Genomic DNA, 12,199 nt, shown 5'->3' on the forward strand with positions numbered 1-12,199 from the left:
TAATTTCCATTTTATAAATTGGGGATTAAGACTCAGGGAGGTAGTCATAGCCTTGAAAGGGTAAAACCCAGACTTGAACCCAGATTTTCTGAATTCTAGGCCAGCACCCTTCAACAATACCATGGAATTTGTTTTAAAGTCTAAAATAACATCTTATCATTGTCCTTGCTTGATTACTCTAATTTACATATTAAGCATGATTAACTAAAGATTCCCATGAGTCTTGATTCAAACAAAACACACACATAAGCGTCTGCCTTTGGCTCAGGTCATGATCCCAGGGTCCTGGGATTGAGCCCCGCATCGGGCTCCCTGCTCAGCAGGGAGTCTGCTTCTCCCCCTCCCTCTGCTTCTCCCCCTGCTCATGCTCTGTCGGACTTTGGCTCAGGTCATGATCTCAGGGTCCTGGGGTTGAGTCCCCACGTTGAGTCCCCACCTCTGGCTCTGCGCTCATCGGGGAGTCTGCTTGTCCCTCTCCCTCTGCTCCAACCCACTGGCTACAAGAAGTCTTCCTGGAAACCAGAGATAGCTCCTTGTCCGGAAGTGACAGTGCAGAGCACTGCTTGGAGACAAAAAATGGGTGACTCACTGGACCCCTGTGTTGTGAGGTTTTGTTTCATTTTTGTTGTTGTTGAAGGAACGCACAGTAGAACATTGTTCGGGATCGCTTGTTTATGTTAGAGGCGTCGGCGGTGGCCACAGATCCCTTGCACTGCAGAAGACTAAGGAAGGAGGGTACTTAAAGCTCTTTAGTTTTCGGTTAGAGGAGTGAGAAGGGGGATCTTTTTGCCCTGGTTCTCACACCAGGCCCTCATCCTCCCAGCCCTCCCCCGCTCTCCACCTCCAACAAGGAGAGATGGCTAATTCCCGTAATTTACTTTTTATGTTTATTTTTCACTCTGTCCTCCCATGTTAGAAAGTAAGCTCTCATTAGTGCAGAGACTTTTGTCTGTTCTACTGGCTGGTATATTCCAAATGTCTGGATCAGTGTCTGGCAATCAAGCATTTGAGAATGAGTGACTTCTCTCTACTCCAAACAGCTGGTTGGATGTGAGAACTCAAGGCCTCATGGGGATTGAGGACTTGTCCTCACCCTTGGCCCCTTTGTCCAACAAGCCAAGACCCTCTGGTCCAAAGATCTCAGATCAGTCTGTGGAAGAAGGAGAGCTGGCTAGGAGGCCCCACCTGGGCATTAAGCCCAAACGTCACCTACCAACCCTGGGGGTGGGAGCTGGAGCTGGGGTTGGGAGAGGAGGGACGGGCTGACTTTTATCCGTGTCCCCTTTAGGGCCATTTGATTTTGCTATGTTCATGTACTGTGTTAATTTTCCCAAAATTATTATAGTTTTTAAAAATGCTTGACTTTTAAAAATACTACTAAGCAAATTCTTGTAAGAGATAAAATTCACCTTTGGTTGGGACTTAAAAACAAGGCAACCAGTCCAAAATTGGGGTGCTTATGTTAAACCCCACATCACCAAACCGAGACTTACCTGAATTACAGTTTTGGCTCTCTCAGAAAGGGAGTCTTAAACCAGTCAGTCAGGAATCAGCACTAGTTAGGTATTCCGCCTGATAGACCCCCTGCCATCCCCTAAAAGAAAGTAACCTTGCAGTAACCAACCCGCTTTTTTGTCTAGTCTAAAACTTCCTTCTTCCTGCTCCCTTCTGACTAGAAGTCTTTCATTGTGTACAGCTCCTCAGGGCTCCTATCTGTTAGATTGGATGCTGTCTGATTCCAGTCGATTTTTGCTGAAAGTCTTAAAATGTTTAATATGCCTCCATTTACTTTCAACTAGACAGAGGTAAACTTTTCAGTTCTCAGAGAGTTTTTTCCTCCAGAATTAAAAATAACTGAAAGCCTCTCATAGGGGTGTCTTTCTTTGACTTTGCCTTTGCCTGTCTTGTTCATCATTAAATCTCTCTCTCTAGTGCCAGCATGGCATTGCCACAGAGTAAGCCCTTAATAAATATTTGATGAATAAATTAGTTTGGTATCAAAAGAAAATTCAAGCTGCTTATATTCCTCAATTCTGCATTTTGCTAAGGAAAGGATGTATGTATCAAGTGTGATACTGTGATTAAATATATATTTGCTCTTCTTCCATGTCTGGCCCAGAGCTCCTTAAGCCCTTGGAATTCCCTCAGTGGTAAGAACATTAATGAGGTGACTTTTGGAAGCACCTGAGGATGGGAACTGGTTGCCTGAGAACCAGCCATGTGATTAGGGGGTTAGAACTGGAAATCCCTGACCTACATTAGGGGCAAGACCTGGAGATTGGATCAATCACCAGTGGCCAGTGGTTTAACCAGTCAAGCCTATCCGATGATGTATCCATAAAAACCCAAAAGGACTGGTTTAGAGAGCTTGTGGGTTGGTGAACACGTGGAGATTTGGAGAGAGTGGTGCCTCTGGAGAGGGCGTGGAAGCTCCACACCCTTTCCCCAAGCTTTGCCCTGTGCCTCTCTGCCACCTGGCTGTTCCTGAGTTATATCCTCTTATAAAATGAACCAGAAATCCAGTAAGTAACATGTTCCTCTTAAGTTCTGTGAGCTGCTCTAACAAATTAAGCCCAAGGAGGGGGTCATTGGAACTTCCAATCTATATCTGGTCAGTCAGAAGACCAGGTAATAAACTGGGCATGTGACAGGCTTCTGAGGTTGGGGGGTGGGGAGACAGTCGTAGAGGACTGAGGCCTTCACCTGTGGCATCTGTTGCTCTCTCTGGGTACATAGTGTCAGAACTGAGTCAAACTGTAGGACACCCAGCTGGTGTCCAGAAACCTGTTGAACAGCATGGGTAGCACTCACCCCCAACACACACACATTGGGATTGCTACTAGAATCATTTTACATAGAAATTAGCAGAGTATATAATATTTATTGTTCATTAATTGAGATGATGGGTGAGAACCTCAAATTTTAGGTTGGACCAAGATGCCCAGACTCTTAAAACTAGAGAAAGATGGAATCTGAGTAGTCATGGAAGCCCAAGATGCTGGTTGATTCCCTTTAGAGCAGCTGGGATGGCCCACATGAAGGGAAGTCCTATTTCAGTCTTGTCACATTCATACTGAAGGAGCTGACTATGAAATGATCATTGAGACAGATCAGGTCTCTGGGATCAATCCACGGACTGCCAGATTTGGAAGACTGTAACAGACCCCTGTCTGGGAATATCAGCTGAAGCCCCAAACCAAGAATAGCAGTGACATGTGACAAGACCCTAACATTCTTTTTTTTTTTTTTTTTTTTAAGATTTTATTTATTTCTTTGAGAGAGCAAGAGCACGAGTAGGGGAGAAGGGCAGAGGGTTCTCTTGCTTCTCAGGGAACCTGACGCAGGGCTCCATTCCAGGACCCCGAGATCATGACTTGAGCCGAAGGCAGCTGCTTAACCAACTGAGCCACCCTGGCACCCCAAGACCCTAACATTCTTAAGAGAGGTGTAGGGATCTCCCCTCATAACTTGCTAGGAGGTGGCTAGACCAGTTTTTGACCTGAAACCATGCCCTCCTGTGGGCTCAGTAGGAGAAAGGGAGGAATCTGTCAGCCTGGATCAGAGTGAGCATTTCTTTGAAGAGCATGTTGGCTTGTAGGAAAGAAGGGTGATTTTCCGCTGCTACCCCCCAAACTCAAGACAAATAATGCCTAGAGTGTGGGGGTTGCCTGCCTGCAAAGGAGAAAGACCCAATACTAGGCCAAGCTGGAGGAAGTTCAGAGAGTGGCTAGTGGGGCAAGAGTTATAGGGTATTGTGGGATGAGAAGGAGTTGGGGGATGGAGGAGGACTTTGTTTTTCATTTCACTTTCTGTTCTGCTTAATTTTTTTTAAAGATTTTACTAAGTTTGGGGCACCTGGGTGGCTCAGTCTGATAAGCATCTGCCTTCGGCTCAGGTCATGATCTTGGGGTGCTTGGATCAAGCCCCACGTTGGGGTCCCTGCTCAGCGAAGAGCCTGCTTCTCCCTCTCCCTCTGCCCCTCCCCCTCACTCATGCGCTCTTTCTCTCTCTCTCTCTCAAATAAATCTTTAAAAAAAAAAAAAGATTTTATTAAGTAATCTCTACACCCAACATGGGGCTCAAACTTACAACCCTGACATCAAGAGTCACATGCTCCAAAACTGAAACAGCCAAGAGCCCCCTGCTTAATTTTTAATTGTTAAAAAGCTGGTTATATTTATTGCTTGCTTTGGCAGCACATATACTAAAGTTGGAACTATACAGAGAAGATTAGTATGACCCCTACACAAGGATGACACGCAGATATGTGGTGTTACATATTTTGATTTTGATGAGCACTAATTATAGAATTGTTGAATCATTATATTGTACACCTGAAATTAATGTAGCACTGCATATTAATTAAACTTGAATAAAAAATGAAAAGACTGAATAAATGTAGAGACAGCCCATGTTCTTGGATAGGAAGAACAAATATTATAAAGATATCAATTCTCAAATTATTTTATATTTTTAATGCAGTTCTACTGAGAATTCCAGTGGGTTTTGGTTTTTTTTGGTGGCGTGCTGACAAAGGATTTGAAAGCTTCTTTGGAAGAATAAATTGGTGAGAATGACTTAGCAAATAAAAAAAAGCTGGTTATATTTATATTTAATTTGTTTAAAAGCCACTTAAGCCCCTCTCTTAGGAGAGTGACGTTCGGAGATGTTAAATCAATGCTTCCCCAGTCTTTTTTTTTTTTTTTTTTTTGGCTTTTTAAGTTTTCATTTAATTCCACCTAGGTAAGGAGTTGGATCATTAGGGAAAGCCTACAATTCTTGATCCTGGGGTTGTGAGTTCAAGCCCCACGTTGGGCATAGAGCTTACTTTAAAAAATATAACAATAATAATAATCATAATTCCAGTTAGTTAAAATCCAGTGTTATATTAGTTTCAGATATGCAATAAAATGAATGCTTCCCCAGCTCTCACGTGCATAAAATCACCTGGAGATCTGGTAAATACAGGCTCTGATTCAGCAAATCTGGGGTGGAGCCTGAAGTTGTACATTCCCATCTAGCTCCCAGGCATCCCTATACTGCTGGCATGGGGACCACACTCTGAGTAGCAAGGGGTAAGCAGCTTGCCCAAGGCTACCCAACCAGCACTGGAATTCTGATCTATTGTGTCCCAAAACCCTAAATAAAATTGACATTTACTCTTGACAAATAAAATATATCTACCTATTTACTAAAAAAAAAAAAAAGGCTCACTCTCGTCTTTTTCTTTCTGTTTATATTGACAACCCCTAGAAATCAGAACGTTATAGATAGTCGCAAGCCACCTGCATTGCCTGTTATGCTGGCTGTTTCCATGTTGGTATGGGGAAATGGTTTATTTTAAAACAATTACAAATGATTCTGTTAAATTGCAGCCTTCCATAGAGTTATGTGTCCCCTTAAGCAGTTATGTAACCAGTTACATAACCAGCAGCTTGAGATAGTGCTCTTTGTGCTTTGCTAGTAGTTTGCTGGAAAAGAGCCCACCAGACAGTAAAGGCATTCCTTACTCCTTTACTAACCCTACGCTTGGGCCACCAAAGGGAACCCTGCTTATCCCACTGAGCTGTCCTCCTGGGCCACCCCAAGGATCCTTGATGTGTGGGCGTGCATCACCCTGTGGGGTCCTGGGTGCCAGGCCATTGCACTGAGCCCTCCTGGCCTCCCTCAGTGGGAGGGTTCATTATACCCCTTTTAGAGATGAGGAAACGGAGGCTACAGCTCATTAAATTTTTGCCTAAGGTCACACACCCAGGACTCAAAGATTTGTCCCTCTGATGCCGGAGTTCCTGCTCATTACCACTTCGCTCTGCCAGTTCAGTTCACCTTAGTTGATTCCATATTTTCTGGGGCAAGTCAGGGCTCCTTCATCAAGTCAAGGTTGTTTCCCTTTTCTTTTCCCACAGAAGTTCTTAACATTGCTAACTCATTCTTGTCTTTCAAGTCTTTATTTCAATGTCACTTTTTTTTTTTTTAATTTGTTTAAGTAATCTCTACACCCAGTGTGGGGCCTGAACTCACAACCCCAAGATCAAGGGTTACATGCTCTTCCACCTGAGCCAGGCAGGCGCCCCTTAATGTCACCTTCTTAAAGAGACCATTTCTGACCACAGGAAAACCACCCCAATACTGTTTTACCCCTATAAACAATGGCCACCTGCTGGTATTTTTCTGGTTTATTTTTGTCATTTGTGTCTGCCCATCATCATTCCTACCAATGCTTGGCATTAATAGATGTTCAGTAAATATTTGTTAATCAATAAGTAAAGTATCCCTGGGAGGAACCTTCTGGTTCCTTTGCAGGAATGAGACAGGGAAGAAGAAGGGGGCAGGGGAGAGCAAAATCATTAATGACAAGGCTTCTCATCATTTTAGTCTTGTGCCCCAAATAAGCACCCACCAAGGCTTTGGTAACTCAGGTGTTGGGTTTGGGTCTTTCCAAGCTTTTGTCTGTGTTATGAAGAAACAAACCAGTTGCCTATGGCTGTGGCTTCCTATCCAAGGAAGGCTGGAAGAGAATGGAAATCCTGAAAACAGCTGGGATGGGCTTGGGAAACTGGAGAGAAGGTCTCCTGTGCTCCTTCAGGACACTCCAGTGCTCTTAGAGAAAGCTCTGAGGTAAGGTGAACAAGACTTTTCTCTGCACTCCCAGCTCCCTGCCAGCCCCTCCTCCCCATCCTCACCTCTGTTGTAAGGCTTGGCCTCATCTCTATTGAACTTTGTCCTATTTGGGGATAGAATACTTTTCCAAGTGTCAACAACATTCCCACGGCTAAGATTTAAAAAGCGAATAAAGAGGTGAACTTAACACCTTTTGCACAAATTGCAAGCCAGTTTTCATTAACAGTACCTTACTGGGAAATGTAATTTGATAGAAGAATGAGGTTTGTTAATCTTTTGGATTCCTTTTTTTTTTTTCTTCTTTCTTTTTTGCTGCCTAAACTGAAAATGTGTGCCACCTAGAGGTCCTGGATGTGCTCAATCAGAAAATTATACTGAGGCCAGCTGGGCCTGACCCCAGAGACAAGTGGGCTCAAACTAGCACTTCTCTTCCCCCCTTGATGAGCAGAGAAAAGTATGGGACGCAATTCCCAACCACCAGAATCGACTGTACTTTTTCTTGCAGAGGGCCGTCATTAAATTCACTTCTGGGCTCTCCTGTGCCACTCCTCCCTTCTGTTCTGCTCAGTTTCCATTCTCCAGTCCTGCTGTTCAGCCAGGTGGGATTTCTCCATCACAGTTGTGCGGGTGCGGAGGCTGAGCATTTCTCTGACAGTGAGCAGGTAACCCGACTTGTCATAAGGGAGCACAAAGAAAGGGCATTGCATAATAAAGATTTAACCTTGCCCAAAGAGAGTTCTGGTCTTTGCCCTCAACCCCCAGGAGGTAATCTCTAAACCCTGAGAATGTCCTGCCTGATAAGAGTGATTTTGTTTACTTGGATGCTTCGTGCCATGCCAGGTAGTCTAACAATGCGATTTGTGGTGAGGGCTTTGGTCCTGCAGGATCAGCTCAGCTCTGGGATAGACTGGAGACTGAGGTCAGCCATGTGGGCAGCCGACCACATCCTGGAGATCAAGCCCTGGTAAAAACAGCACACCATGGCTTGAGTAAATTTTCCTGGTTGGCAATACTCCATGCATATTGTCGTGCATTGTTTCTGTCCATGACTTTGCTGGGAGAGGACAGCTGGAGGCTTTGTGTATGTATGGAACTCTCCTGGACCCCACCCTATGTGTCTCTTCCCTTGACTGATTTTAATCTGTATGCATTCACTGTAATAAATCATAACAGTGAGTACAATAGGTTTCAGCAAGTTCTGAGAGTCCTTCTTGTGAATTCTTGAACTTAAGGTGGTTGTGGGGATCCCTGGACTTGCCATGGGTGTCAGAAGGGAGGGTAGTCTTGGGAACTGTTCTGTAACTTTATAGGCACTTATTAGGAATCTGAACCTGTGATCTCCAGTCCTGGATTCTCCACTTACTGGCTGGATAAGTCACTTCATCTGCTTGAACCTCCTTTTCCTCATTCAGTGGGAAGGTATTGTCTGTGTGCCCTCTGGAGGAGACTGTTGTGTGGATTGAGATGGAAGCAAAATGGCTGTGCAAGTTGTCCAGGTCCATGCAAATGCACCACTGCCACAAATGTACTGAGTGCCCTTTCTCATCAAGGCAAATTTGATAATGATGACAATGACTGTGAGGACCCCATTCCTACAATCTGACTAACCGTATCTGTCTAGACAGGGAGGAAAGAGGGGTTGGGGTTGAATAAGTACCTGGAGCCTGAGTGGAAGCCATTTCTCTGAAATGAGGTCTTAGGAGCCACTTACCTGGTAGAAGACTGCAAGCTCTATGTGCTTCACAAGACACGGATCGAAGCCACAATGCACCTGTCATCAGGACAAAAACTCAAAAGCTTGACAAACTACTCTGTGGCAAGGCTGTGAGGAAGTGGGCACTCACACATGACTGGTGGGAATACAAAGTGGTACATCCCCTGATGCAGGGAATTGAGCAATATCTAACAAAAGTACATAGTATTTACCTTTGACCTAGAAATCGAACTTCTGGGTACTATCCTGAATCACACCCCCCCAATATATATCTTCTTTATATCTTTCATCTAGATTCACCAATTGTTAACATTTTTGTCACACTTGCTCATGAACACTCTCTCCATATATGTACATGTTTGTGTCTAGATGTACATGTATATATATGTATATGTCTGTACCTACGTGTTTAATATAGAGACATTTTTGCTGAATCATTAAGACTAATGTGTACCCTTTACACCTAAATAATTCAGAGTATGTCTCTTTTTAAAAAAATTTTATTTATTTATTAGAGAGAGAGAGAGAACAAGCAGGGGAGCTGCAGGCAGAGGGAGAGGGAGAAGCAGGCTCCTGCTGAGCAAGGAGCCCAATGCGGGGCTCAATCCCAGGACCCTGGGATCATGACCTGAGCCGTAGGCAGCTGCCCAACCGACTGAGCCACCCAGGCACCCCAAGAGTATATCTCCCAAGAACAAAGACATTCTCTTGTATAGTCTTAGAAAAATCGTCAAATTCAAAAAATTAATATAATATTATTGTTTAATATATTTTTCATGTTCACATGTTGCCAATTGTCCAAATAATATCCTTTATAAACCTTTGTTTTCAAGCTTGGCTCCAGTCATGAATTAAGCAAGACATTTAAGTGTCAAATCTCTTTAATCTCCCATAATCTGGAAGCACTCCTCCACCTCACTTTGTCATGCCATGTACATTTCTGAAGAGGAAAATGCCTAGTTTTGTAGAGGGCCCCTCAATTGGGGCTTATCTGATTGCTTCCTTGAGATTATTCTGGTTCCACATTTTGGTCTAGAGTAATGTGATTTCAGTTTGTCCTGTTATTAGTGTTTGAATGTTGGACACTTGCTGTGGTGGTCAACATGAAGATGTCTGGGATAGGTCTCCACTATCAAGATACTCTTTCCTCTGGTTAATTAATGAATCACCTGTGGGGAGGTACGTAGAGCCTTCGTTAATATCCTACTCCAAACTCTCTCACCCAAAAGAATCAGTTAATGAACTCAGATTTTGTAAAGAAGATGGAGTCTCCCCTGACTTCGGCAAGATCCCAGAAATATACCCATCAGTGCGGATTCTAGTTTCAGGGCAAACAGGACAGCCTCAAGCTCAGGAGTCTTCACCCGGTCTCCCCAAGGGGTCCTTGGATAGAATTCAAGGGGTTCTTAAACTTGGCTGGGAAAGCAATTAGGTTGATATTTTCACCACCCTCTTAGTAAAATTCATTATTCTTTTCGATTATGAATGAGACAACAAAGCATCGCAGTAGCAATGGCTATGTCACCCATGGAAATTCCAGATGTTTTTATATCACATTACAACGGACACAGAATATTATTTACATTCATCATTCCTTTGAAATCCTCACAGTTATTAGACTCACCACTAGATCTTGTTATCCAATATATTAATAAGGAAAGCACCTATATTACATACCAGATTTTAAATACATTTTGGTGTTAGGATTTCAACAGTATTTCCTTTGTAAACCTGTGTATTTTATTTTCTGCACTTGTATTAATGCGTTTGGGCTGTTGCAACAAAATACTAGAGGCTGGATAGTTTATAAACAACAGATACTTATTTATTACAGTTCTGGAGGCTGCAAGTCTGAGATCAGGGGGCCGGCAAGGTCAGGTGCTGATGAAGGCCATCTTCTGTGGGCTGCATCCTCACATGGTGGAAGGGGCAGGGAGCTCTGCCTGGTCTCTTTTATAAGAGCACTAATCCCATTTGTGGGGGCTCCACTTTCCTGACCTAAGCAACGCCCAGAGGCCTTGCTTCCTAATTACCATCACATTGGGCGTTAGGAATTCAACATATGAATTTGTGGGGGACACAACCAACCAGACCATAGCAGCACTTAGGAACATTATCCTGAGCAGGAGTCCATGGCACAGAAAAGGTTAACAACCCTTGCCTCTGTCCTCTCCGGTCTCCAGCTGGTCCTCATTACTTGTTCAGGATCACCTTTTGAAAACACCAGCCTTTCAGGTTTTCCTCCTTTCCTCCGTGACTCTCGAAATTTGCTGGTTTGGGCACCAGCATAAAGAAACTGCTTGGAAGTTTGCCACAATCTGTCTCAGGGTTCTCATCTGCCACTCGCATTAATCTGGCCTCACCCAAACACCACTTTGTTCTGTTGCTCAGGATGTGGCCTGTGGGGCAGGGGCGGGGGCGCGGGGGGAGGGGGTGAGGGGGGTCTTCTCTACTGCTTAAAAAAAAAAAACCTGCTGCTCTTCCAAGACCCCAGACTAAATCATTCCTTCCCTTTGTGTTTGTTTGGTGCTTTGTTTGCCTCAATAGCCCTCATCAGCACCTGTAAGTGTGTGAACTTTACCTGTCTCTACTGTCTTTCCTGTCGATCTCTTCTACTGGATGGGAAGCCCCTTAGGGACGTCCTTCTTCCTAGCAGCTCCTAACCACGTTCTGGAGCACTGCACATGGTTTTAAGTTAGATTTGTGTGGTTGAATAGATGCAAATCCCCACTTTGGAGTAAGAACAGGCAGTCCCAGGTGAGAAGCCCCAGGGTTGGAACCTAAGGCTTCTGGTCCCTGGCCTGTAGTCCCCAGTCCACTATAGAGCACCAAGGGCCTGGCCAGTTTCACCATTTTCTGACCCAGAATTTCTCTCAAACAACCATGACTTCTGTAGTCTTACTGGATTGAGGAAACAATCTTTCTGAGGCTTAACGCAAAGATAAATATGTCAGCAAGAATTTCTATTCGGATGTGACATTTGCACATGAAATGATACCCCAAACCCCTAAATTTCTTCTTCCCAAGAGCCCCAAGTGGCTCTCTCTAATTTCCATATACGAAAAAATGCCAACTATTCAGAAAAGTACAGAGAATGATTTAATGAGCTCATCACCTACATTCAACAATTATCATTTTGCCTTTTTTTTTTTGGTGCTTTCTTTTATTTAATTTCCTGAAACATTTTATTTTTTTTTTTTAAGATTTTATTTATTTATTTGAGAGAGAGAGAATGAGAGACAGAGAGCATGAGCAGGAAGAGGGTCAGAGGGAGAAGCAGACCCCCTGCTGAGCAGGGAGCCCGATGTGGGACTCGATCTCGGGACTCCAGGATCATGACCTGAGCCAAAGGCAGTCGCTCAACCAACTGAGCCACCCAGGCGCCCTTTCCTGAAGCATTTTAAAGTCAATTACAAACCTTAAATAAAGGACAGTATGTTCCAGAACCGTAATTCCTTAGTCACACATAAGAAAGTTAAAGTTTGCACAATGGTGACTTTATATTATGATTTTTCTACATTTATTAGCTGGCATTCTCTGTAAAGCAGAGGCTTTTCTCCTCACTCAGGCCTATTTGGTCACCCTGAAATACAATTTCTGTAGGAAAGGCAAGATAAATGTCCACATATCTCCCTTTAATGATCCATATTCGAAGTAAGGACTTGGAGCAATAGATACCATCGTGGTGACAAAAGCATTATTTTAGGGGAAGCAACTTTCTCTTTTCGTTGACTATCATAATGAGCTCATAGTTTGGGGGTTTTTTTTGCCAGGGGTGTGGGATTTTTTAGGTCTCATTCTAGAGTGTAAAAACAAGTTTGTTTTGTTTTTTACCTTGTTAACTCCTAATTACAGTTTTCCATC

The 12,199-nt window shown here is 43.7% G+C and overlaps 1 protein-coding gene and 1 pseudogene across 8 annotated transcripts in view; both read left to right on the forward strand.

The window, feature by feature from the left end:
* SCAF4 (SR-related CTD associated factor 4) overlaps positions 1–12,199 on the forward strand; it is a 152,421-nt gene that overhangs the window by 76,244 nt on the left and 63,978 nt on the right. Inside the window, exon 23 of one of the 8 annotated variants that reach the window (XR_010407761.1) lies at positions 6,444–6,618. The exons of the other annotated variants lie outside the window; for them this stretch is intronic. The gene's annotated coding sequence lies outside the window, so the exon portion shown is untranslated. The remainder of the gene's footprint in view (positions 1–6,443; positions 6,619–12,199) is intronic. 8 annotated transcript variants of the gene reach the window in all.
* LOC123834972 (U6 spliceosomal RNA) lies at positions 4,185–4,285 on the forward strand (annotated as a pseudogene).

Source organism: Mirounga angustirostris, unplaced genomic scaffold, assembly GCF_029215605.1.
Source record: "Mirounga angustirostris isolate CCGP_5_RB_7025 unplaced genomic scaffold, mMirAng1.0.hap1 SCAF_1, whole genome shotgun sequence".
NCBI lineage: Eukaryota > Metazoa > Chordata > Mammalia > Carnivora > Phocidae > Mirounga > Mirounga angustirostris.